General features: G+C 49.7%; 1 protein-coding gene across 6 annotated transcripts in view; it reads left to right on the top strand.

Moving 5' to 3' along the window:
- MCTP1 (multiple C2 and transmembrane domain containing 1) overlaps positions 1-25,750 on the top strand; it is a 2,197,525-nt gene that overhangs the window by 943,137 nt on the left and 1,228,638 nt on the right. The gene's annotated exons all lie outside the window — the stretch shown is intronic.

Genomic DNA, 25,750 nt, shown 5'->3' with positions numbered 1-25,750 from the left:
CTATGTGAGGGTTTGCATTGGGGATGAGTTGTGCAACCCCAGTTCTAAGGAGGCTGCAGACTGCAAGGGCAATGTAAAGTCTTTCTGCTGGGAAAAGTCCATGCAGCAGAGGCAATGTGTTGGTTGGTTCAGTTCGGGGTTGTGCTGCACAACCAAGGTGACACACCAGTTCTGCGGGGTCCACAGGTGAGCTGGCAGAGCACCTTCAGGCCTACTTCCAAGGGTCTAGGACTAGGGTGGCACCACGTTGCAGGGTAGGACTCACAGTCACAGAATTTAGTAGCTGGTTACAGGAGACTCTGGAGTCACTCAGATGGTCCTAGGTACAGGTTGCAGCTCCAGTCCTTCTGACCCAGACAGAGGGCAGCAGGTTTGCACAGCAGGGTAGTGGTCCAGAAGAGTTGCAGTCCTTTCAGCAGCACAGCAGTCCTTTTTCCTGGCAGAGTCTTCCACAGGTCCAGAAGTGTACTGAAGAGGTGTTGTCTGAGGTCCAATATTTATAGCTGGTGCCTTCCTTGAAGTGGGAAACACTTCTAGAGAATTCCCTTTTAAGTGTTCAAGTTTCCTGCCTCCCCTGCCCTGGCCCCAGACTAACTACAGGGGTCATGCCATTCTCAGCCTATTCCGTTGTAAGTGGAACTGTGCCCATCTCCCCCTCCAATCCTGTCAGTGAAGGCCCATCCAATCGCATCTAGCTTTCTATTGTATTTGGCAAGAAAACACAAAGACCAACTACCATTTACACCTTTTCATGTAACCCAGAGACAGTCTGGAGGCACTCAATGGCAAGACAGGAAAATACCAACTTTCTAAAAATGGCATTTTCAAAACTGTAATTTAAAATCCAACTTTACCATAACAGAAGGTTTTTCATTACAATTCCAAATACACCAAACATGAACTGATGAGCTGTTACCATTTGGAAGTTATACCTACTAAATGTAATAAGGTGGCCTTAATGTTATTCAGTAGGAGAGGTAGGACTTGAAATAGCGAAAAACTAATTTAAGAGTTTTTCACTATCATGGCATGTAAAACTTAAAAGTCCTTGCCCTACTTTTTAAATACATTTCACTATGGCCTGTGGGCTGTTTAGGGCCTACCTTAGGGTGACTTATATGTTTTAAAAGGAAGGTATAGGCCAGTTTGAAATGGCAGTTTAACACTTCACATACAGGCTGCAACCATAGGTTTGCTGCAGGGCTGGCCATTAGTAGCATTTAATTTACAGCACCATGGGCATATGTAATACCACTTGCTAGGAAACTAAAATTAAATAAATATACCATTTGGTGAATGAGTGAATATTACCATGTTTTAAGAGTGAGCATTCATACTTTAACACAAGTTAGTAGTGATAACGTGCACAGAGTCCTAAGGTCAACAAAACGAGATCACAAAAATATGGAGGAATAAGGCAAAAAGTTTAGGTAAAGACCATCCTAAGGCTGACAATTCTAATAGCTAGCAACTTGGAGTGCAGTCGTAGCAGAGGCGTTGGGAGACTAGTGATGAGCAACATTACCCACCACAGATACTGCCCACACCCCACTGATTCCCGAGGGTCAACAGAGAAAGGTCTCGGAGGGGACGATTAACACAGTGAGCCATCTTATTACCTGTAGGAAACTGGATTACTGGTTGAGGAGAGTGAAACCCTACTGAAGCAGCAACCACAATTCCTGTCAGGGTATATTCACAAGCAATGCCAAATTATCTGTGCTTTACCCTCTGGTAACTTGGCACAAGCAGTCAGGCTTAACTTAGAGGCAATGTGCAAAGTATTGCAGCAGCACTTTATTAAAATATGGTATATTTTAATACATTATTTGAGACCAAAACAACAAACATCCAATCAGCAGGACTGGAGATATGCAGTTTTAAAGGTTTAGCTAGAAACAATGTCTAGAACCAAAAAGCACCAACTGTAGTTATCTGGTCATGCCGGACCAGGACAAAGTCACATGTTCAGGCCAATCACAGTGGAGCATGGGCCGGATACAGGGCCCAAGTTAGTTATGCTGGTAAAGTACCTTAATCCTGGTTTGCAGAGCATTGTGAGATCCCTCGTCGAGGATACATTATGTAGCGTTGGTTCTGAGGAAGATGTGGGGCTACGATATGGAGTCCTGCATCATCATCGATGATGGCGTCAAGGGGCTCGGGATGCAAAGGTCTACATCAAGGATATGACTCGCTGTGGTGGTTCTGAGGAGATCACAGGCTGCGTTGTGAGGTCTGGCATTGAGAATGCATCATGCTGTAACAGTTCCAAAGAGGAGCAGTAAGGAGATGCATTGCGCTGCATCAATTCTACCCACATGACCTCATCTGGGTTGGACGAGCACCCTTAGATGCAATTCGAAGGGTCCAAAACTGGGGTGGCACCACCTCGGGGTAGGACTCACAGCAGACAGAGTTTAGGTGCTGGGGATCAAGGTGGTTGGAGACTTTTTTGTCCCGGAGGCTCTGATCAGGAGGCCAGCCAACTAGCCTTTGGAGTCACTGCGATGCTGTTCGGATCAAGATGCAGGTCCAGTTCTTTTTACTCAGGCAGCAGAGCAGCAGAGTTGCAGGGCATCAGGGTAGCAGTCCTTCTTGTGGCAGAGCACTCCTTCTGAGTTTTCCACAGTTCCACATGTTTTCTGAAGAGTTGGGTCTGAGGGTCCACTTTGTGACCACTTTGAAGTAGGATATGATTCTGGAGGTTTTCACACCTAGATGTGCTTGGAATTTCCCACCTCCCTGCCCTGTCCCCAGCTTGTCTGTGGTCACAAAAGACTAGTGTCAAACCCTTTGTGAGTGTTCTCAGGCAGAGTGATGTGCAAGAGTGGTGGGTGACAGCTCCTCACCCTCATGAAGTCAGAGATGGCCCATCCTGCCAACACTTTTTGTCCCTCTGTCTCACTGCATAGGAGCAATATACAAAAACCAACTGCCAGCTACACTTGGTTATGTGACTCTGGATCGGGCTGTAGGCATAAAATAGTTAGGGCAAGAAAATGCAGATTTCAAAAAGTGTCATTTTCAGAACTGTGACTTAAAATCCAACTTTACCATTAAAAAGGGTTTTAAGTTGCAATTTTGTAGACACCAAACACGACATTCCCTCCTGCCCCCAATTGGAAAATGTAATAAGGAAACCCAATGTTTTCCTATATGGGAAGTAGGCCTTGCTGTAGTGAAAAATTAATTTACGATTTTTTGACTACCAGGACATGTAAAAGTTAAAAGTACATGTCCAATCTTTTAAATACCCCACCGTTACCATATGGGCTGTTTAGGGTCTACCCTGGAGGTGACTTATATATGTTAAAAATAAAGGTTTAGGCCTGGAAAAAGGTTTATTCTGTGAGGTGAAAATGGTAGTATAAAACTGCACACACAGGCTGCAATGTCAGGCCTGAGACATGTTAAAATGGGCTACTTAAGTGTGTGGCTCAATAAGTGCTGCAGAACCACTAGTAGTTTTTAAGATACAGTTGATGGGGACATGTAGTACCACTGTACTTGGGACTTATAAGTAAAATAAATGTGCCAGTTGGGTGTAAGCCAACGTTACCATGTTTAAAGGAGAGAGCACATGAACTTTAGCAGGAAGTTAGCAGTGGTAATGTGTGCAGCATCCTTAAGTCAGCAAAAACAATGTCAGCAAAAGAGCATGGAAGGTACAATGTTGGGGGGAAACAACACCAAACATGCCAGGTCGAACACTAGCTAGTAATCACCACATTTTTGTGGAATTGTAGGACTGGTAGAATGGCGTTATACGCATAGTAATAAAAATTTGAGCAAATCCCCCCAAAAATCTAATTCATGCATGCTGCTTGAGAGCCCTTTGTGGGTAACTCTTGAAGTGGTTATGCTGCATCAATTCCAACTGAATCGGGTGCTTTCTGTGATTAATATTTGACTGGACAAACGTGCAATACTGTCATTAATAATGCTTTGGTATAATTAATTAATTCATCTTACTGCCTTCTTGTTCTCCATTATGGTGGGATGTACGCTTGCACGTGAATAGAAAGCCATGTTACTGAAGTACTGTCTAAAGAGGGTGATCTAACTGAAGCAGCTGGCTGATGGAGGAGTGACGAAATAATTCCAAGACCTAGACAACGAGAGCTGACCTTAGACTTAAAGAATCATTTTATTATACAGAGGATTTCAGATATGGGATGCTGCAGGAAGAACGTTTTAGCACTCCTATTGCCTCATGGCTCCTGAGCAGGTCTCTTGGTGCTCAGCAGGAATCTCCTCGTCTTTTTGATGGCATTCCCAGGGATTCAGTTGGAGTTACTTAGGTGAGGATGGAATGTGAATGGGAAATTCAGTGGAAGATTAAAATGCACACTGACTCATGACGACCACTTTGAGCAACAATACATTGTGTATTTAATTTCCCAGGTACTGCACCGCTGTATATTTGTAGAGAATTTTGAATTAAGTCCACCACATAAGGCAAGCCTTTTTGAGGATGGAAGGCGATAACTGCTGACTCAGATAGGAAGGACTCCAGTGTGACATGATGAGGGTCATGGGAAGGAGCAGAGCATTCACCTCATCCTCGAGGTTTCTAGCAATCCATTCTAGACCAGCCCCTTCATGTTTACTACTCCCCTTGGCAGCTGATAGCTTGAAGATACCAGAAACAGTAAATGCGTCTCACATGAGTCTAATCGGGACTTTATTAGAATATTAGGGTGGAAAATGTTTACCTATGTCTTTTCCATGTAGTCTGGATTCTTTCCTACTTGTTTCTGTTTAGTAGATTTATAGCACAGTTTTCTTCAGCGCTCATTGTATCTGTGAACAAGTATTAAGGCAATCCTCGTATGTAAGTTATCTTTGCCATAGTGCTAAATGCTTTGCATTGGTCATCCATAACAGAAATGCCATGAGTCTGAAAAGGTTATGAGCCTAAGACTCTTTCCCCTACAACGCACTTAATGAAACTACATTTCTCGACCCTTTTACTCCGGAGTTGATTTTATAATGTAGAATTAACGAGTGCCAGTCAAACTATTCCATCAGGCATATGCGATTAACTGCTAATACAATGTAAAATATACATAGAGTTTACCTGATTGAGTTATTTAAAACATTCATACAGTGCTAACTACATAACGGGACCTTTTGTTGCAGGTCTAAGGGGTTCTAAAAGAGGTCTGTGTGTCTTGAGCGCTTTCCTAAATGTCGTGAAGTTGAAAACATAGATAGCTGTGGCTGCGAGTTGCAGTGTAAAAAACTGTGAAGAACCTTGGTCCTCTAAATATTAATTTAACTGTGTTCGGAGCAAAAGAAGAAGCATTTTCTCTTGCCTTCTTTGAGCTTAAATTAAAGAATTTAAAGCAGCCCTGTTTTGCCTAAGGAAAGAGCACGGTTGTTAGTACATTTGTAAATCCGGGATCCAAACTTGAAACAAATTCTGTTCCTAACAGCGAACCAGTGTAAGGATTTCTTACCTGGAGACGTGGATTTAGCTGACAATTAGTCCCACCACTGCATTCTTGACTTATGGTCAGGAATGGAGTGTAATAAAACACAACATGTGATTTTTTTGAAAGTTGTGCATTGCCTAACAGTTCTTGTTTCACTCCTCTCGCTCGGACGAATTGTTCCATGCATTGGCTGCTTGGTAAGCAAAAGATTTATCTCATGCTCTGGTCCTCTTCCATCTTCAAAGGACTTACATCCACATGCGTGTTTTTGAATAGGCCCAACAGAGGTGCGAGATAGACTTTGAACATCGCAAGTAAGAAAGGAGACCACGCAGAATAGTGAACTGTCAACAAAAACCGTGAGCCATAACAATAGGTTTTGCCAGGTGCATTCAGGTGTAGTTGAAACTCGAAGGTCATTACCTTTGAATTGACACAAAACGTTTGTTGCACTGGATATCCACATAGGTCAAGGAGACTGTAGGGCGGAATCCCTTTGCATATGTGGCTTACACTCAAAGTGTTGGGTGTGAGGTACCATTTAATTAGCCCATCCATGTACAAGACCGACAGATACAAAAATCAGTGGTTTTAGCAAAAGCCCACTAGTGAGATGGGTATATTCCAAGTGGGCTTCATGCTGAGGCTTGTACTTGCAAAATAATATTTTGCGTCGTTTATAAGATGGAATGGGGTTTACTAAACGTAGGTTAACCATTTTGGCTTAGATGACATCAATATCATAATCAACTTGAAACCATTCAGGGAATCGGAGTGCTTCCTGCCAGGCTTTAGAAGTCAAATAAAACAGAAATAGTCGCTTTTCAACAGTCTTGGCAATTTTGTGAGCAAAAGATATTTTCCATGTTTTGATCTGCTTCAGTCTGGAGGCTTGAAAAAGGAGTTTGCCATTGGATTTTTCTTGAGTTGTTCCGGCCCTTTTCCATACAGAGCCTTCTAGGTCATCATTAAAGCCTTGAACATAACTGTAGTCATTCAGTAAGCATACTTTTTATTTGATTAATTAAAACCATAAGATATTCAGGACAAAATACAATATGCAGAAGAATATACAACACTTCATAATTATTATTAAAAATATAGCATCAAAACAGAAAATAAGAATCAATAGCCAATATATGAAATACAACTTCTACTCTATATAAAGACATCAATATGTCTACGAGCCCGCCACCAATGCTAATCACCTTTTTCCTTTTTCCCACTGTCCCTGTTAAAAAACTGGCCATGTTAAAACTGACTGTCACATTTAACAACACATGTAAATATAATAGGGCAGGTCTTGCTTTTACAAAACCCATCCCTTTTTAGCAGAGGAAGAACATATTTTTGTCCTAACAAGTAATAAGAACATGACAAAGTGCATAGTGTCTTGGGAAGAAAAGCTATCACAGCTATATGGCCCCAAGGTTGCTACTGTGTTCCACCCCTGTGGCTCAGCTAATGAGCCACAGGCTCAAAAGATTCAGCCAAAATCTTGCAGGGAGGAACCGATGTTGAGAGATAGTCACGAATTCTAAATGGGGCTCAAATTTTACGATTTGTCTTTAGTAAGACATATCCATGAACTGTGCATTTACATAACCCTTTGGATTCTCTTTTGGCCTGAATCAGGAATACAAATGTTCCCGAACCCAGAACGGCTCTTTCCTAGCAATCATTTCTGGGGAGATGCATTATTCAGGGCGATTCTATCTTTTTTTGTGTTGTAATTTTTTTATTATCTGCAATAATACAGAGTGATGGTGTTGAAGAAAGAGGGATGATGATCCCCGTACAGTGCGAAAGCCGTACAAACTGCATCTCATGTGTAACAGGGTAAACTAAATACATTCAACAGCAATTTCAAACAATTATCAAGAGACAGTGGTGATTGGAAGGATGAATAGTAGGGGACAGGGGATGGCAGGGAGGGTAGAGGCGTGGTCCACAGGGCACTATGCAACCAAAGAGAACATCGCGTACCATGGTAAGCTGCGTTCTTAGATGTGCGCATCTATAACACCCCCATGCGTGGCTTCCCCTTGTGCTTACGGTCATTGTATCTGGGGTGTCTGCAACTCACCCATGAGCAGTGTGGAGGCAGGAGCCATCAATTGGCTTTGCCGCTGTGCTTCACAGAGGCCCACGGTTAAAGGTATGGTTCGCAGAGGGGGAAGGGAATCTGGGGTTGTTTGTCAACTGCAAAGGGCGTTCAGGAAGTCCGTATTTGAGTGTACCGGTTAGGCGGCGCTCCGAATAGGGAGGGGGAGGTGAAAAGCCAGTAATAGGCCTGGATGAGGGGAGGGAGGGTAAGTCAAGGAGCGGTTAATGCGAGTGACATGGGAAAGTGGGGATGCGTGCAGGAGGGACTGTCCCCAGACCATGAACTATATTGTGAGATAATCCAATGGGTAATGAAGTAGTGCTGTAGCTGTAGCTCTGCATTGCCACTGGAGAGATACGTACTAAGGTCTTCGTGGTGTTTAGTAAGTCAGTCCTTCTTGCCGGGAGAGGTGTGATGGAAGCAGAAAAGGAAAGAGGGGAAATAGATGAGGTAGAAATGGAGAGAAGGGGGGACTGGTGTCGGGGAGACGGAAGGGGACATAGTGGGGGGGAGAGAGGGGAAGGCAGTGGGGAGGGGCAGTGCGGCTGGTAACGGGGTCTCCAGCGTGTCAGCACTAATTAACTGGGCGAAGAGGCGGGAGTGGAGACGTGGCGGGAAGGGGTGCGGGATGTGCGTGGTGGTAGCACAGGTATACCTAAAGGGTGTGCAAAAAAGGGGGGGAAGGGGTAAAGAGGGATGGAATATGAGAGGGCGGGTTTCGAAGAGGCAGCCGGAACATGGGAGGTAGGGGGGGACACATAATGAGAGAACCTAGCGGCGGGCAAGATGTGGCGGAGCTTCCGCTACAAATGGGGCCAATATCTGAATAAATAGGGCAGCCTGGCCTTGTAGGTTATAGATGACTCTCTCGTGTGCGGCTATGCGTGTCATTGCCACTACCCATTCCTCCAGGGCTGGGGGGGCTACCGATCTCCAGTGCCGGAGGATACATATTTTCGCAGTTGCTAGAAATGGGGTTTTTGGTTGGCAGTCAGGTTGCCCCCTGTCCAAGCAAAAACCCTCACTCTAGTCAGGGTAAGTCACACACAATCCAAGATTATCCTGTGCCCACCCTCTGGTAGCTTGGCACGAGCAGTCAGGCTTAACTTAGAAGGCAATGTGTAAAGTATTTGTGCAATAAATCATACAATACCACCATATAGCACCACAAAATACACCACACAGTGTTTAGAAAAATATAGAATATTTATCAGGATAATTGTAGGTCAAAATGAATAAAGTTGCAATGTGAATTTGTAGAGATATCACTGAAAAGTGATATAAAGTGTCTTAAGTCTTTAAAGAGCAAACAAAGTCTCTTTCAAGCACAAAGTACCTGGTTTGGAGTGGAAAATCTCCTCAGAGGGCCACAGACGAAGAGATACGTGGAAAAAGGGTGTGTGCGTCGATTTCTCCCCAGCACACACGGACTTGCGTCGTTATTTTTCACGTGGGGAAGTCGTGCGTCGTTTTCCGGCGTGCGGACAGTCTCTTTCTGTGGATCGCGGGGATTACCAGATGTCCCGGGTCTGTGCAGAGATTTTCCTGCTTGTTTTCCGGCTGCGCGTCGTTCTGCGGGGCTGCGCGTCGAAATTTCGATCTCACGGCAGGCGTCGCGTCGATTTCTCCTCTGGAGGTCGGGCGGTGTTGTCCTTGCAAAGCCGTGCGTCGAAGTTCCGGTCATCCCGAAGGCGTCGCGTCGATCAGCGTCGGTGTGCGGCGTTTTTCTCGCCGCGGAACAAACTGTGCGTCGAAAATTTCGGCACACGGAGCGTCCAAGTGAAAAAGAGAAGTCTTTTTGGTCCTGAGACTTCAGGGAACAGGAGGCAAGCTCTATCCAAGCCCTTGGAGAGCACTTTCACAGCCAGACAAGAGTTCAGCAAGGCAGGAGGCCAACAGCAAGGCAGCAGTCCTTTGTAGAAAGCAGACAGGTGAGTCCTTTGAGCAGCCAGGCAGTTCTTCTTGGCAGGATGTAGTTTCTGGTTCAGGTTTCTTCTCCAGCAAGTGTCTCATGAGGTAGGGCAGAGGCCCTGTTTTATACCCAAATGTGCCTTTGAAGTGGGGGAGACTTCAAAGAGTGGCTAAGAAGTGCACCAGGTCCCCTTTCAGTTCAATCCTGTCTGCCACGGTCCCAGTAGGGGGTGTGGCAGTCCTTTGTGTGAGAGCAGGCCCTCCACCCTCCCAGCCCAGGAAGACCCATTCAAAATGCAGATGTATGCAAGTGAGGCTGAGTACCCTGTGTTTGGGGTGTGTCTGAGTGAATGCACAAGGAGCTGTCAACTAAGCCCAGCCAGACGTGGATTGTAAGGCACAGAAAGATTTAAGTGCAAAGAAATGCTCACTTTCTAAAAGTGGCATTTCTAGAATAGTAATATTAAATCCAACTTCACCAGTCAGCAGGATTTTATATTACCATTCTGGCCATACTAAATATGACCTTCCTACTCCTTTCAGATCAGCAGCTACCACTTCAATACTGTATGAGGGCAGCCCCAATGTTACCCTATGAAGGGAGCAGGCCTCACAGTAGTGCAAAAACGAATTTAGGAGTTTTACACTACCAGGACATGTAAACTACACAGGTACATGTCCTGCCTTTCACCCACACAGCACCCTGCTCTAGGGGTTACCTAGGGCACACATTAGAGGTGACTTATATGTGGAGAAAGGGGAGGTTTAGGCTTGGCAAGTACTTTTAAATGCCAAGTCGAGGTGACAGTGAAACTGCACACACAGGCCTTGCAATGGCAGGCCTGAGACAAGGAAAAGGAGCTACTTAAGTGGGTGGCACAACCAGTGCTGCAGGCCCACTAGTAGCATTTAATCTACCGGCCCTATGCACATAGAGTGCACATTACTAGGGACTATTAAGTAAATTAATAGTCCAATCAGGTATGATTCAAGGTTACCATGTTTTAAGGGAGAGAGCATATGCACTTTAGCACTGGTTAGCAGTGGTAAAGTGCGCAGAGTCTAGAAGCCAGCAAAAACAGTGTCCAAAAAGTGGAGGGAGGCAGGCAAAAAGTTAGGGGTGACCACCCTAAGGCTGTCAGGTCTAACATGTGTCCCCCCCAGCTGAAAGTGGGGAGAGCTACCCGACCTCCTGGGAGCTCTCATCGCTAAGGCGGAAGTATCTGGAGAGACCATCAGCATTGGCGTGGTCAACCCCTGGGCGATGTTCCACCGTAAAGTCCATCCCCTGTAGGGAAATGGACCACCTCAAGAGTTTTGGATTCTCACCCCTCATCTGCATGAGCCATCTGAGGGGCCTGTGGTCTGTCTGAACCCGGAAGTGAGTCCCAAACAGGTAGGGTCTTAGCTTCTTCAGTGCCCAGACCACAGCAAAAGCTTCTCTCTCAATAGCACTCTACCTCTGTTCCCGTGGTAATAGCCTTCTGCTAATAAAGACTACTGGTTGGTTTAGGCCCTCCTCATTTAGCTGTGCTAGGACTTCCCCTATACCATGCCCTGAAGCGTCGGTCTGCACGATAAATTCCTGGGAGTAGTCAGGGGCCTTGAGCACGGGGGCTGTGCACATGGCTTTCTTCAGGGAGTCGAAGGCTTTCTGACAAGCCTCTGTCCAATTCACCAACCTAGGTTGTTTCTTGGAAGTGAGTTCTGTCAGGGGTGACACAATGGTACCGTAGCCCTTGACAAATCTGCGGTAGTATCCTGTGAGGCCTAAAAAGGCTCTCACCTCAGTCTGAGTTCTAGGTGGTTGCCAGGCCTTGATAGTTTCAATCTTGGCCTGGAGTGGCTGCACCTTGCCACCACCCACTAGGTGTCCCAAGTACACCACGGAACCCTGCCCAATCTGGCTCTTACTAGCCTTGATGGTCAGGCCTGCCTGTTGCAGGGCCTGAAGCACCTCCTTGAGGTGGAGCAGGTGTTCCTCCCAGCTGGAACTGTAGACAGCTATGTCATCCAGGTAGGCTGCACAGAAGGCATCCTTGCCAGCTAGGACCCCGTTCACCAACCGTTGGAAGGTAGCGGGGGCATTTTTCAATCCAAACGGCATCACCCGGAACTGGTAATGGCCATCAGGGGTTGAAAATGCAGATCGTTCTTTAGCCCCCTCAGTCAGGGCGATCTGCCAGTACCCTGAAGTAAGATCAAACGTACTCAGGAACTTGGCAGCGCCCAGCCTGTCAACGAGCTCATCAGCTCGGGGGATGGGGTGAGCATCAGTCCGTGTGACTGAGTTGAGACCCCGGTAGTCCACACAGAACCGGAGTTCTGGCTTCGCACCTGGGGCAGTAGCCTTAGGGACCAACACCACTGGGCTGGCCTAGGGACTACTGGATTTCTCGATAACCCTTAGAGCTAACATCTTGGAGACCTCCTCCTTGATGCTGGCCTTCACCTTATCCGATAACCTGTAAATTTTGTTCTTCACAGGGAGACTGTCACCAGTGTCAATGTCATGAACACAGAGGTGGGTCAGTCCAGGAGTAAGGGAGAACAGGGGGGAGAACTGCTCCAACAGCTCATAGCAGTCTCCTTTCTGGTTTAGAGTCAGGGAGTCAGAAAGAATGACCCCTTTCACTGACCGATCACCTTCTTGGGCAGAGAGGAGGTCGGGGAGAGGTTCACTCTCCTCTTCCATTCCTTCATCTGTGACCAGAAGCATGTTGACCTCAGACCTCTCAAAATGAGCCTTTAGTCAGTTAACATGGAGCACCCTTAGGGGGTTCCTAGGGGTTTGGAGGTCCACTAGGTAAGTGGCCTCCCCTTTCCGCTCCTTTACTTCAAATGGGCCAGACCAGCGGTCCTGGAGAGCTCTAGGCTCTACTGGCTCCATTACCCACACTTTGTCTCCAGGTTGAAACTCTACCAGGGTGGCCTTCTGGTCATACCAGCGTTTCATTACCTCTTGACTGACCTCAAGGTTACTTTGGGCCTCTTTCCAGAAGCGGGTCATCTGGTTGCGGAGGGCCAACATGTAGCTGACCACATCCTGAGGGGGTGCCTTTGGAGCTTTCTCCAACCCCTCCTTGACAATGCTTAAGGGTCCCCCGACAGGGTACCCATAGAGAAGCTCAAAGGGACTGAACCCCACCCCCCTCTGGGGGACCTCTCTGTAAGCAAAGAGAAGGCATGGTAAGAGGATGTCCCACTTACGCCTTTTGGCCTCAGGGAGGCCACCAATCATGCCTTTCAAGGTCTTGTTGAATCTCTCCACAAGACCATTAGACTGGGGGTGATAGGGTGTGGTGAACTTGTAGGTTACACCACACGCATCCCACAGAGACTTCATGTATGCAGACATGAAGTTAGTGCCTCTGTCAGACACTATCTCCTTTGGGAATCCCACACGGGTAAATATCCCCATCAGAGTTCTGGTCACCACCGGTGCAGTTACGGTCCTCAGAGGGATTGCCTCTGGGTAACGGGTGGCATGGTCCACCAAAACCAGGATGAACGTGTTGCCTAAGGCAGTTTTGGGGTCCAATGGTCCAACAATGTCGATGCCCACCCTTTCAAAGGGGGTGCCAACGACAGGAAGTGGGATCAGGGGGGTTTTAACCCTTTTTCCTGCTTTACCACTGGCCTGGCAGGTAGGACAAGATCTGCAGAACTTATCTGAGTTTGTCCTCATTCTGGGCCAATAAAAGTGGGTGACAAACCTGTCAAAGGTCTTGCCTTGCCCCAAATGTCCTGCCAGGGGAATGTCGTGAGCCAGACCCAGTAGGAAGGTTCGGTAACACTGGGGGACCACCAGCGTATGCACTGCCCCAAAGGCCGGAACCTTGGGCTCACTGTAGAGGAGATCATTCTCCCAATATATGTGGTGATCGCCAGAGGCTTCACCTGCTGCCTGGTCTGAGGCTTGCTTCCTCAGACCCTCCAGAGTGGGACATTCTTTCTGCGCCTTGCAGAATTCCTCCCTGGTGGGTCCACCCTCAACTTGCCAGCCAGCAAGCTCAGGTAGGTCACCTAGGGTGGCAATGTCTTCCCCAGTTGGCACGGGAGCCTCCTCCTCAGGAGCCCCGTCAACCACTGCGGGAACTTCTGGGGCCGGTTTCCCGCACCCCTTGCCCCTCCTCTTGGCAGCTCTCTGGGCCATTGTTCCAGGCTCCAGACGCCCTTGACTTCCCTCTCTGTCAGCCATGGACCGTGTGGTCATGCAGACCCACTCAGGTAACCCTAACATCTCCAGGTGAGATCTGAGCTCCACTTCTTTTCAAGCAGTATGCTCAAGATCATTGCCTAACAGACAATCTACAGGCATGGCAGGACTCACAGCTACTTTCAGAGTACCAGAGGACCCCCCCCCACTCAAAGGGAACCAGAGCCACCGGTAGGTGACTCTCACGATTGTCAGCGACTATGACCTGGTGGAATGTATTAGGGACTATCTGCTCTGTTGACACCAGCTGACTCTTGATAGTAGTCATACTGGCTCCTGTGTCACGCAGAGCCTCCACCTTCTGCCCATCAATGGTGACCCACTGCCTGTACTTGGAAGCATTTTGGGGCATGTGGGCTTTGGGCACCACTGCTCCTTCTCCCAGGGACACTAGGGAAATCTCTACCTGTTCCCCAAAGCTATCTGGGTCCATCTCCCCCCGAGCGCTACACTAGTCAACCCAGGTGTCTGTCTGGTAGTGGACGGTGCTCTCTTGGAGCACTGGGGGTCGCCTTTATAGTGACCATACTGGTAACACTCCATGCATTTGGGGTTGGATTTTCCTGACCTATCATTTGTCCCTGGCTTTTTCCCAAATCTGGAAAAGGAATGGTTGCCACCCCCTCCCTGGGAATTCTTTTGGGGGCCTTTGGAGAGTTCCTTATCTGTAAGTTTATCTCCCCCCTCTTTCTTCTGTTGGGAACCCTGACCACCTTTGTGGGTGTCCCCCCAGGTACCTTCTTGCACACTCTGGTGCTAACCCAGAGGTCCGCCTCCTCAGCAAGCTTCTTGGGATCAGTCAGCTTACTATCCACTAAGTGCTGGCGCAACTCTGTAAAAGTAGTATTAAGCATATGCTCTCTCAGAATCAAGTCATATAAACCTTTATAATCATCTACTTTGTTGCCCCGCACCCATCCATTCAGTGCCTTACTGGAGAAGTCAAAGAAATCTACCCATGTTTGTGTGGTTTGTTTGGTGCTGTCCCTGAACCTCTGACGGTATCCCTCAGGGGTCAGCCCAAACTTCGCAAGTAAAGTGGCTTTCTGAAGTGGGTATGTGTTTTGATCAGGTTGATCCAATGTGAGAAGTGTGTCCCTCCCCAATGGCGGTACATAACCCCACATAGCTACCCCCCATTGCCCTTCAGGAACCTCATGAGCCCTTAGTGCAACTTCATAAGCAGCTAACCATTTATCTATGTTATCTCCCACCACAAAACTGGGCACCACATTTTTGGGTTTACGAACCTTCTTTTCTCCAGCAGGTCCTGTCAGTATGCTGCCACCATTATTGCTGGATTCAGACTGCTTTGCCTTGAGATCCAGCTCCTTGAGACTCAGTTCATGAGCCAATAACAGTTTCTCTTCAGCCAATGCTCTCTCAGCTGCAGCTTCAGCTCTTTCAGCTTCAATCTGTTTGGCTGCTCTTTCAGCCTCAGCTTGCTTGGCTTCTCTCTCTGCCCTTCTTTCCTCCTGTTGAGCCTCAATTTTCAGTTTTGCCATTTGCAATTGGAACTCCCTTTCCTCTCTCCTTTCCTCTGCGGTCAGGCTTTGCACAGAGACACTGCTCCCTGGTCTGGAAGGGGGCACAATTGCAGTGGTAACACCATCCACAGATAGTAACAAATCCTCTGAGGGGCCATTTTATGGCTCCTCTTCCTCATCATCGTCTTCTAAATGGGCTTCTACCCAGGCCCTCAGCGCCACTTGAAAGTCCTCCTTTTTGGAGGCCCCTTGGGTGGGTACCCTCATTGCCCTGCAGAATCCTTTTAGTTGTTTGACGTATATGTATCTAACAGGACTAGGTCAAAGTCTCCTATCTGAGACCCACCCAGAGACATGTTGAGTGAGGATTTAGTTTTTGAAAATTGTCAGGAAAAAACGAATTTGCAAAAAGAGATAAAAATCAAGTTGACCTTCAACTGCGGGTAGGTAGTGAAATACTTAGCTACTGTATGTCACTGCACAAATACAAGTCCTATCCTCACTGCTGATCACCAATGTTAGAAATGGGGTTTTTGGTTGGCAGTCAGGTTGCCCCCTGTCCAAGCAAAAGCCCTCACTCTAGTCAGGGTAATCCAAGATTATCCTGTGCCCACCCTCTGGTAGCTTGGCACGAGCAGTCAGGCTTAACTTAGAAGGCAATGTGTAAAGTATTTGTGCAATAAATCATACAATACCACCATATAGCACCACAAAAATACACCACACAGTGTTTAGAAAAATATATAATAGGTCAAAACGAATAAAGTTGCAATGTGAATTTGTAGAGATATCACTGAAAAGTGATATAAAGTGTCTTAAGTCTTTAAAAAGCAAACAAAGTCTCTTTCAAGCACAAAGTACCTGGTTTGGAGTGGAAAATCTCCTCAGAGGGCCACAGACGAAGAGATACGTGGAAAAAGGGTGTGTGCGTCGATTTCTCCCCAGCACACACGGACTTGCGTCGTTATTTTTCACGCGGGGAAGTCGTGCATCGTTTTCCGGCGCGCGGACAGTCTCTTTCTGTGGATCGCGGGGATTACCAGATGTCCCGGGTCTGTGCGGGGATTTTCCTGCTTGTTTTCCGGCTGCATGTCGTTCTGCGGGGCTGCGCGTCGAAATTTCGATCTCACGGCAGGCGTTGCGTCGATTTCTCCTCTGGAGGTCGGGCGGCGTTGTCCTTGCGAAGCCGTGCGTCGAAGTTCCAGTCGTCCCGAAGGCGTCGCGTCGATCAGCATCGGTGTGTGCCGTTTTTCTCGCCGCGGAACAAGCTGTGCGTCGAAAATTTCAGCGCATGGAGCGTCCAAGTGAAAAAGAGAAGTCTTTTTGGTCCTGAGACTTCAGGGAACAGGAGGCAAGCTCTATCCAAGCCCTTGGAGAGCACTTTCACAGCCAGACAAGAGTTCAGCAAGGCAGCAGGCCAACAGCAAGGCAGCAGTCCTTTGTAGAAAGCAGACAGGTGAGTCCTTTGAGCAGCCAGGCAGTTCTTCTTGGCAGGATGTAGTTTCTGGTTCAGGTTTCTTCTCCAGCAAGTGTCTCATGAGGTAGGGCAGAGGCCCTGTTTTATACCCAAATGTGCCTTTGAAGTGGGGGAGACTTCAAAGAGTGGCTAAGAAGTGCACCAGGTTCCCTTTCAGTTCAATCCTGTCTGCCAGGGTCCCAGTAGGGTGTGTGGCAGTCCTTTGTGTGAGAGCAGGCCCTCCACCCTCCCAGCCCAGGAAGACCCATTCAAAATGCAGATGTATGCAAGTGAGGCTGAGTACCCTGTGTTTGGGGTGTGTCTGAGTGAATGCACAAGGAGCTGTCAACTAAGCCCAGCCAGACGTGGATTGTAAGGCACAGAAAGATTTAAGTGCAAAGAAATGCTCACTTTCTAAAAGTGGCATTTCTAGAATAGTAATATTAAATCCAACTTCACCAGTCAGCAGGATTTTATATTACCATTCTGGCCATACTAAATATGACCTTCCTACTCCTTTCAGATCAGCAGCTACCACTTCAATACTGTATGAGTGCAGCCCCAATGTTAGCCTATGAAGGGAGCAGGCCTCACAGTAGTGCAAAAACGAATTTAGGAGTTTTACACTACCAGGACATGTAAACTACACAGGTACATGTCCTGCCTTTCACCCACACAGCACCCTGCTCTAGGGGTTACCTAGGGCACACATTAGAGGTGACTTATATGTGGAGAAAGGGGAGGTTTAGGCTTGGCAAGTACTTTTAAATGCCAAGTCGAGGTGACAGTGAAACTGCACACACAGGCCTTGCAATGGCAGGCCTGAGACAAGGAAAAGGGGCTACTTAAGTGGGTGGCACAACCAGTGCTGCAGGCCCACTAGTAGCATTTAATCTACCAGCCCTATGCACATATAGTGCACATTACTAGGGACTATTAAGTAAATTAATAGTCCAATCAGGTATGATTCAAGGTTACCATGTTTTAAGGGAGAGAGCATATGCACTTTAGCACTGGTTAGCAGTGGTAAAGTGCGCAGAGTCTAAAAGCCAGCAAAAAACAGTGTCCAAAAAGTGGAGGGAGGCAGGCAAAAAGTTAGGGGTGACCACCCTAAGGCTGTCAGGTCTAACACTAGTGCTGTATGTAACAGTTTTCGTTGTGGTCGTGACAGGGCTGGTAGAGAGTCCAGTGTTTGAGTTGCATGTATCTCCATTCCTGTCATGGATGGAGGTGGAATTCCTCCTGTAGCCTGGCAAAGGGTTTGAGCTTGTCGTCCGGTAGGATCTGGGCCAAGTGGATAATGCCGGCCCCCCTCCATTGTGGCCAGTTGAGAGCTGTTCCACCTATCCACAGGCTGTTGTTGTTCCATAAAGGGACCTGAGCATGTGGGAAGGGGTGTATCCCAAGCAGGCGGTGGGCCCTCTGCCATGCCGTACGTGTTGTCTTCAAAATCGGATTTGTTTCACTAGGGGATGGGAGATTCTTACAATATAGCCTGTCGAGGCCTCCACAATGGGAAAGCAGTGTTTTCTCCACAGATACCCATTGCGGTTACTCAGGTGGTCCAGGCAGTGCGGCAGCCAGCGGCAAAAGGGGAAGGGCTGGAGCGTAATGCTCCACCGAGGGGAGCCCCATTCCCCCATGGGATCGGCGCACCATCAGTTTGGCTGACACCAGTCACGGGCATGCAGAGCCCCACACAAAGGCTCTAATTGCTGCATCAACTGGTCTCAATGTTGAGAGGGGAATTTGAAGGGGTAGGAGGTCCAAGACATAAGTGAAGCATGGTACCGTGACCATTCTAACTGCTTTTATCTTGCCCCACATGGAGAGACCTAGACGAGTCAATTTCTCAAAATCGAGCCTCATGCACGTAATGAGGGGGTCTAGGTTGTCTGCCACCATATGCTCTAGACCTCGGTTAACTAGCACTCCTAGGTATTTGAGGCGTTTCGGAGTCCATCGAAATGGGAAACCCAGTAGCGTGAATTTCGTCATCATCTGTGAGAGGGGGAGGGACTCGCTTTTGTCCCAGCTCACCCAGGAGCCGTAGAGGGGTGCAAATCCATCAATGACCTCCAACAGGGTGAGCAGGGAATGCTCCAGGTCGGTTAAGGTTAGAACGACGTTGTCAGTGTATAAGTAGATTTTAGAGGTTCCGCCCGGCAGAGGGAGACCCACTATCGAGGGAGAGTCGCATATAGCAGCGGCCAGCGGCTCCATTGCAGCAGGAACAAGAGGGGCGATAGGGGACATCCCTGCTGGGTCCCTCTGCAAATGGGAAAGGGGTCCGAGAGGAATCCCCCGCAGTTAACCCGCGCCGTAGGGTGTTCATAGAACAGATGAACTTTGGAGATAAACTGGTCCCCCAAGCCGAATTTCGCCAATGTCGCAAATAAGTACGGCCATTCTATGTGATCAAACGCCTTCTCGGCGTCCAAGGATAGTGCTAATGCGGCCTCCGATGCATTCCTAGTCTCCCAAAGAGTATGGCAGAGGGAACGAAGGTGGTTTCTGGAGGTTCGGCCCAGTACAAATCCTACTTGAGTGTGATATATTAAAGATGGTGTGACTTTACGCAGGCGATTCGTTAAGGCACTGGCCAGGATCTTAATGTCTCCATTCAGGAGGAATATAGGTCGGGTAGCTGCCGCAGAGCAGTGGGTCCTGTCCCGGCTTCGGTATGACCGCTATCATGGCACTGTTGGAAATCACGCCCAGAGAGCCCGCCTGACATGCCTCGTTCAGAGCTCCGTGTAGGACATCTAGCATCTCCTCCCCCTCCCATTTATAGAATTCCACAGGGAATCCATCTTCTCTGGGTGATTTGTGGTAGGGGAGATCGGAGATGACCTGCATAATTTCCTGCCGGGTAATGTCGCCCTCCAAGAGGTTGCAGCCCTCATCAGAGAACGAGGGTAAGGCAATGTTGGTGAGAAAGGCCTCGGTCTGGGTGGGGTGGACTGCGATTTTGGGGTGTAGAGGTGTCAGTAAAATGTTGCAAATTCATTGACTATCTCCTGTGGGTGCATGAGTGTCTCTCCTGTGCAGGCTTTGATGTGGGTATAGCTAGGGTCGCCATTCTCTGGTGGAGTTGTCCTGCTAACAGGCGGCCAGCCTTCTCGCCCTGTTCGTAGTGTCGTCCTTGCAGGCTTTGCAGCGCGTATTCAGCCTGGGAAGTGTATTGCTCATTCAAGGCCATGCGGGCGCGCTCCATTCATTTACGTGTGGGGATGGAGAGTTGGTCCGTATACTGTTGCATTAGGCGCCTGATGTCTGTTTCCAGAAACACTTGTTGTGCCTTCCTTTCCTTGTTTGCCAGTGCTGCATCACGCGTCATGTGTCCGTGTATGGTTGCCTTGGCCGCTGCCCGCGTGACCCTCTTGGATTCCACTGAGCCGAGGTTGTCCTGAAAATAGTTGAATGTATGAGCTCGCAGTTGTGCCTCCCCGTACAGGGACTGATAATATTGGACAGCAAATCGCCATGGTTTGCGACCCGGGGACACCAGATTCAGCTGGACAGCTAAGTGGATTGGGGAGTGGTCCAAAAAAAAAACTTCTAGTATGCAAGCTTCCTGGGTGTGGGCCACTATGCTGTGTGAGATGAGAAAATAGTCCAAACGGGATTGGGTGCCGTGTGCTGGTGACAAAAAAGTATATTCCCTGTCTGCCGGGTGCAAAAGCCTCCAGGGGTCTACCAGACCATTGTCATGTATTATATCAGACTGTAGGGCTCTGTCACTGTTGTTAGTTATGTCCAGAGGCCGAGTCCTGTCCAGTACCGCTTCTCTAGTCAGGTTCCAGTCTCCCCCAATTACGTAGCGAGTGGCCCCAATTTCCGTCAGAAGGCGGTTGATTCGCAGAAAGAACTGCCGTTTTGAACTGATTGGGGCATTGATGGAGCCCACACATATTGAAGAGCCTCCTAGCTTAAGTTTGGCGAACACGTATCGCCCCTCCGGGTCAACCCATGATTTGGTAACGGTGAGAGGTATACTCTTTTGTATCAGAATCGCAAGGCCACATTTTCGTGGGATGCTACCCCCTAGTTCCTTTAAGGAGGGGCAGCAACTAAATAACGCTGTTCCCACCCAGTCCCGATGCAGTTTATCGGATTCGGCCCTATCAAGTTGTGTCTCTTGAAGAAGGGCTACATTGGTCCATTTAGAGTTGAGATATGAGAGTATTTTCTTCAGTTTAATGAAGTGACTTAGGCCATTGACATTCCAGGATATGACCCGCAGTGGGGTGGGCAGTGATGAGGCAGGGCTAGCCATGAGGGGGACCAAGAAGTGGAGGGGAGGGTGGGTAAGGTTGGGGGACAAAGTAAATGTGTAGGGGAGGATAAATATCTATATGGGAGATGGCGGTTTAGGGTTGGGCAGGGTGGGTAGATAGAGGGGGGGAGGGAGGAGGCTCCCAATGGGTCCCAGCTTTCGAAGAGGAGGGCTGACGTGGAGAGATGGGGAAGTGGGGGGGGTATGGGGGAAGAAGGAGGGTCAAGGGTGGAAAGAGAAGAGAAAGATAGAAAGACACTAGGGGGGGAAGGAGCAAGGGAGCTGGAGAGAGGGGAGAGGGGGGAAGAGACAAGGGGAAGAGACAGAGAAGAAAGAGAAGAAAAAAAGGAGTAAGAGGAGAAAAATAGGTGGAGCAAGCCCAAGAGATACAAGGTTGGCGATACAGACCCTAGCTCGGGGAGAAGGAAATAAACAGGGAGGAGAGCAAAAAGTCCCACAAGTCCTAAACTGTAGTCTGCGGGTCTAAGCCTGAACCTACGGAGCCCTGACACATGGCCAGCAGGGCCCCGGGCTGGGAGGGGAGGCGCAAGGCCGCCAAATCCATCTATACAAACGCCTAATGGCCGTAAATCCGCAACAACCCAGCGAATTAGCACGTTGTGGAGGCCAGTGTAGCGCAGCGCCTCGAGAGGATCGGCACAGTGGAGAGCGCTGCGGCAAACGCAGCTGGTCGTCCAAGAACGGTATGGGGTTCCGAGGGGGGGGGGGTGAGCAGTGGCAGTACTAGTGTCAATACTGCTGCGCGCGTGGTGAGTGATAGGTGGTCAATGTAGCAATGATGGTGGTCAGCCAAGGGGATGCTGCGGTGGCGGGCCATCGGGGGAAGGGTGGAAAGGGGCTGCCATCGTTACGTCCGCTGGGGTCCCCTTCTTTTCGACATACGGTGATTCCCAAGCAACGGTCGTGAGACATGGTTCCCTGCGGTGGGCGCAAGCAGCGTGAGGGGGATGCTGTGGACCCGTGGGGGCCCGGACAGGCAGCACTAGGAGAGGTAGGTGGGGAATCGGTTCAGTCAGTGCAAACGAGGCAGCCTCGGGGGGAGCATTAAGGAGCGGACAGAGGGAGGAGAGGAAAGAGGTGCAGAGCGTGATCACAGTAACAGCATCATATGGTTGCATTAAAACATCAAACAACTATCTTTGGAGTTAAAGCAAGCTAAAAAAAAAGTAGGAGGCACATTAGGTCCAGGACTCCAACAGTATTAACGGGTACTGAACAACATAGTGGTCTGCCTATCGTCCCCTTCAAACCTGTAGAAGTATATTACAGCACAACAGTAAAACAACAAGTGCAACATATATATGTGGGCAGGTACTCATCCATCCTCTGGTACGGTGGGGAGTCGACTGATCCGAGCCCGGGAGAATAGGGTTACCATCTGCTTGACTTCTTGTGTTGCAGTGGAGAGCTTTGAATTCAGGTGGGCACCGTGGTAGGCTTCAGGGGGGAGCGAGACTTGTCCCTGTCTGTTACTTGCGTGTGCATCGCCACCATGTCCAGTTCCTGTCCTCGGTCATCGTGGTTCTTCATGGGTCTCTCTAGATCTCTCCCCCTGGGATGAAAGTCTGCAGAAGGCCGGTCTGACCCTCCCGGGGGAGGGTACAGGGACGACCCGCTCTGGGCCACCGCAGGAAGGTCCTGAGGCTGGGTCGAAGTGGTGGTGTCCATGGTCTGGAGACCTTCCAGGAAAGAGCGCAGGTCCTCAGGATCATAGAAGTCTTTAGACACACCGTTTTTTGTGATCCACATTCTTGCCAGTTCGAACAGCCCGTATTTCACCTCCAACTGACACTGCCTAGGTTAGAGGGCCAGGAATGCCTTCCTACGCTCACTGGTCTCTTTTGAGAAGTCCGCTGTCTTCCGAATCTGCTGCCCGTCCATCCAACATGGTCCATGTGTGCTGGCTCTCTGTAGGAGTTGGCGGGTTTGCGTGTGTCGCAGGAGGCAGGCTATGATTGGACGGGGGCAATTGGCCGCATCTTGACGCTTGGGGCCTAGTCTGTGTGCTCTTTGAAACTCCAGGGGGGGGTTGAAAGTCAGGCCAGTGAGCTTGGGTAGGGTTTTCCGCAAGAAGGAGTGGATGTCAGTGCCCTCAATGGTTTCAGGAAATCCAAGAAACCGGACATTGGGGGTCATTCTGACCCCGGCGGTCTAAGACCGCCGGGGCCAGGTTCGGCGGGAGCACCGCCGACAGGCCGGCGGTGCCCTGCAGGGCATTCTGACCGCGGCGGTTCAGCCGCAGTCAGAAGAGGCAAACCGGCGGTCTCCCGCCGGTTTACCGCTGCCCTTAGAATCCCCCATGGCGGCGCAGCTTGCTGCGCCGCCATGGGGGATTCTGACACCCCAGCATGGGGGTGCTGGCGGTAGGGGGTGCCGCGGGGCCCCTGGGGGCCCCTGCCGTGCCCATGCCAATGGCATGGGCACGGCAGGGGCCCCCGTAAGAGGGCCCCGCAAAGTATTTCAGTGTCTGCTAAGCAGACACTGAAATACGCGACGGGTGCAAACTGCACCCGTCGCACCCCTGCAACTACGCCGGCTCAATTCTGAGCCGGCGTCCTCGTTGCAGTGGCATTTCCTCTGGGCCGGCGGGCGCTCTTTTGGAGAGCGCCCGCCGGCCCAGAGGAAATGTCTAAATGGCCGCCGCGGTCTTTTGACCGCGGTGCGGTCATTCAGCGGCGGTCAAAATCAGGCCCATTGTCTCTTCAGCTCCTGTCCTCTAAGTCTGTCACATTGCTGTGGAGATACAGGAGTTCCTGGTCCCTATTCTAGGAGGAAGTGGCATGAGTTTCCACCGTCGCCACACGCTGTTCTAGCCCCGTCTCTCGGGACTGAAAGCCGGCAATATCCAGGCGTGTGGGATTTAGTTTCTGCTGTCAGTGAGGCCATAGCGTTATCCATCCCCTCCAGTCTGCGACCCACCGCTGAGATCTCTTGAATGATATGGTCCATAGTTGTCCCCTGTGGTTGGTCAGCCATGATGTGGGGCTGAGCGGTTGGATGCAGAGCTGGGGCTGTGGGTGGCGTCTTTGAGTGTAATAGGGCTTCGGAGAAAAGTAATTGTCTCACTGGCTTGCCTGAGTTCTTACTCGACGATTTGCCACCTGGCATCGCTGGCCCCGTGGCACGGATATGGTGCGATGGTATGGAGGCTCAGGAGTCTCTCACTTAGTGTTGGTGTAGGTTAGAGCCAATGAGGAGGAGGGGAGGGGAGTCTCGTCCCTCCTAGCAGTAGGTCCGGCGTCTAATGGAGGCCGGGTGAGGTCCGGGACATAGCCCGAGCTGAGAGACAAGGGAAGATCTTGACTCGTAGTTGTGTGTCCAACGAGAGGGGGAGATCCTGTTCTGGAAGTCACCTCCTCCACGTTCAAAGATTTTGACTCCCTGCACCAGTGGGATGATGGATCAGTTCCTGACAGGTGCAGTGGTCTGTGTCCTGAGTTCCCCCGCCCGTTATGCTCAGTGGGAGAGAGGGCGGGCAATTCACGCTGTCCGGTCACAATGGCACGGGGTGATGGCCCGCATGGGTTCCTGGCAAGCCTGATGGGTTGCACTTCACCCGGGTTGGTTGCGCAGTGGGGAGGAGAGCAATGGACTAATCGACTGAGGTCATTCGCCACCCCTGCTGCGCCGCTGCTGCTGTGCCAGATATTTGCCCTAGGGCAGGGCTCCTCACTGTCTAAAAGGCAGGCACCCGGCACTCACCTCTATCTTGGTGCCTGGCATTCCTGCGTCCTCGAGTCCACCTGGCAAGGCCTCGTACATGGGTGCTTTCGAAGAAAAAAGGGGGGTGGAGAGATGCGGGGAACAAGGTCGCTGGTGTTTGGGTCGGCCCTGTGGTGGGACCCCATCATGAGACGCACCCCTTCCTGGGTCATCGGAGCCATCCTGTCCACCCGTGGATGCCAGACTGAATCACCACCAAAGGCCAGGTCACAAAGCCCGTCCGAATGTACTCTCTCCTCAGTGTGCGGCTCCTCAGCAGGCACAGGTGGTCTGGGTTGCTGGCTTCCTCCCACCTCGGCAGCGCCGCTCTGATGTAGGCCCAGGCGCCCCGCTTCTGTACGAGAGCCCCCTGGGGGGAAGGGCAGAATGAAGAGAGGGGGGAGCGGGGTCCCAAGCATTGGGGAGACTCACTGCTGAGTCCCCACCCTGGCGCATGCTCCTCTCGGAGCTGCCCAGTTCTGACTCATTCGCTCCACTGGTGGCGCCAGGCTGAATCAGCGTGGGAGACCGCGGCTCCGGCCGACAATATAGGCCGCAGCTGAGCGGCCCACGCGTAGTAGGGCTTGCGGGCATGTTCGGTGATCGGGGGACAGTTCCCCCGCAGCGGTGTTCCTTGGCTCGTCTTTGGCAGTGGAATGAAGAGGCGCTCCACCCCTGCAGCGCCTCCACTCCCGGTCCAAGGCCCGCCGCCTCACGGAGCTCTTCTCTCAGGCGGCTATCAGCACTCGTGGCCAGACCACGCCCAGGGTGATTTTATCTTATCCATGGACATTGTAATTTAGTTCAGCCACTGAATGTTATTGCCCTTCTCCATGGATAAACATTCTTTCATAATTATTTGGTTTAATTTGAGGTCGAGATTAGTCCAGATCCTGAGGCATCTTACTAGTTGACCAAAAGCCAAAAGATCTGAGATATATCTAATTCCTCATGGACAATAAAAGAGGTCGTGGATTTGGGCACCGCTAACAATCTTTTCAGAAAATTGTTTTCAACTACCTGTAACTCTGGCAGCATCTTATATACCCATATGTCACAACCATAACTAGCTAGGGAGATACATTTAGATTGGTACACTTACAAAAGTTTATGCACAAGTTTGGCAC

The sequence above is a fragment of the Pleurodeles waltl genome, chromosome 1_1, assembly GCF_031143425.1.
Source record: "Pleurodeles waltl isolate 20211129_DDA chromosome 1_1, aPleWal1.hap1.20221129, whole genome shotgun sequence".
NCBI lineage: Eukaryota > Metazoa > Chordata > Amphibia > Caudata > Salamandridae > Pleurodeles > Pleurodeles waltl.
The sequence above is the reverse complement of the archived record's forward strand: the minus strand, read 5'-3'. Positions and strand labels throughout refer to the sequence as shown.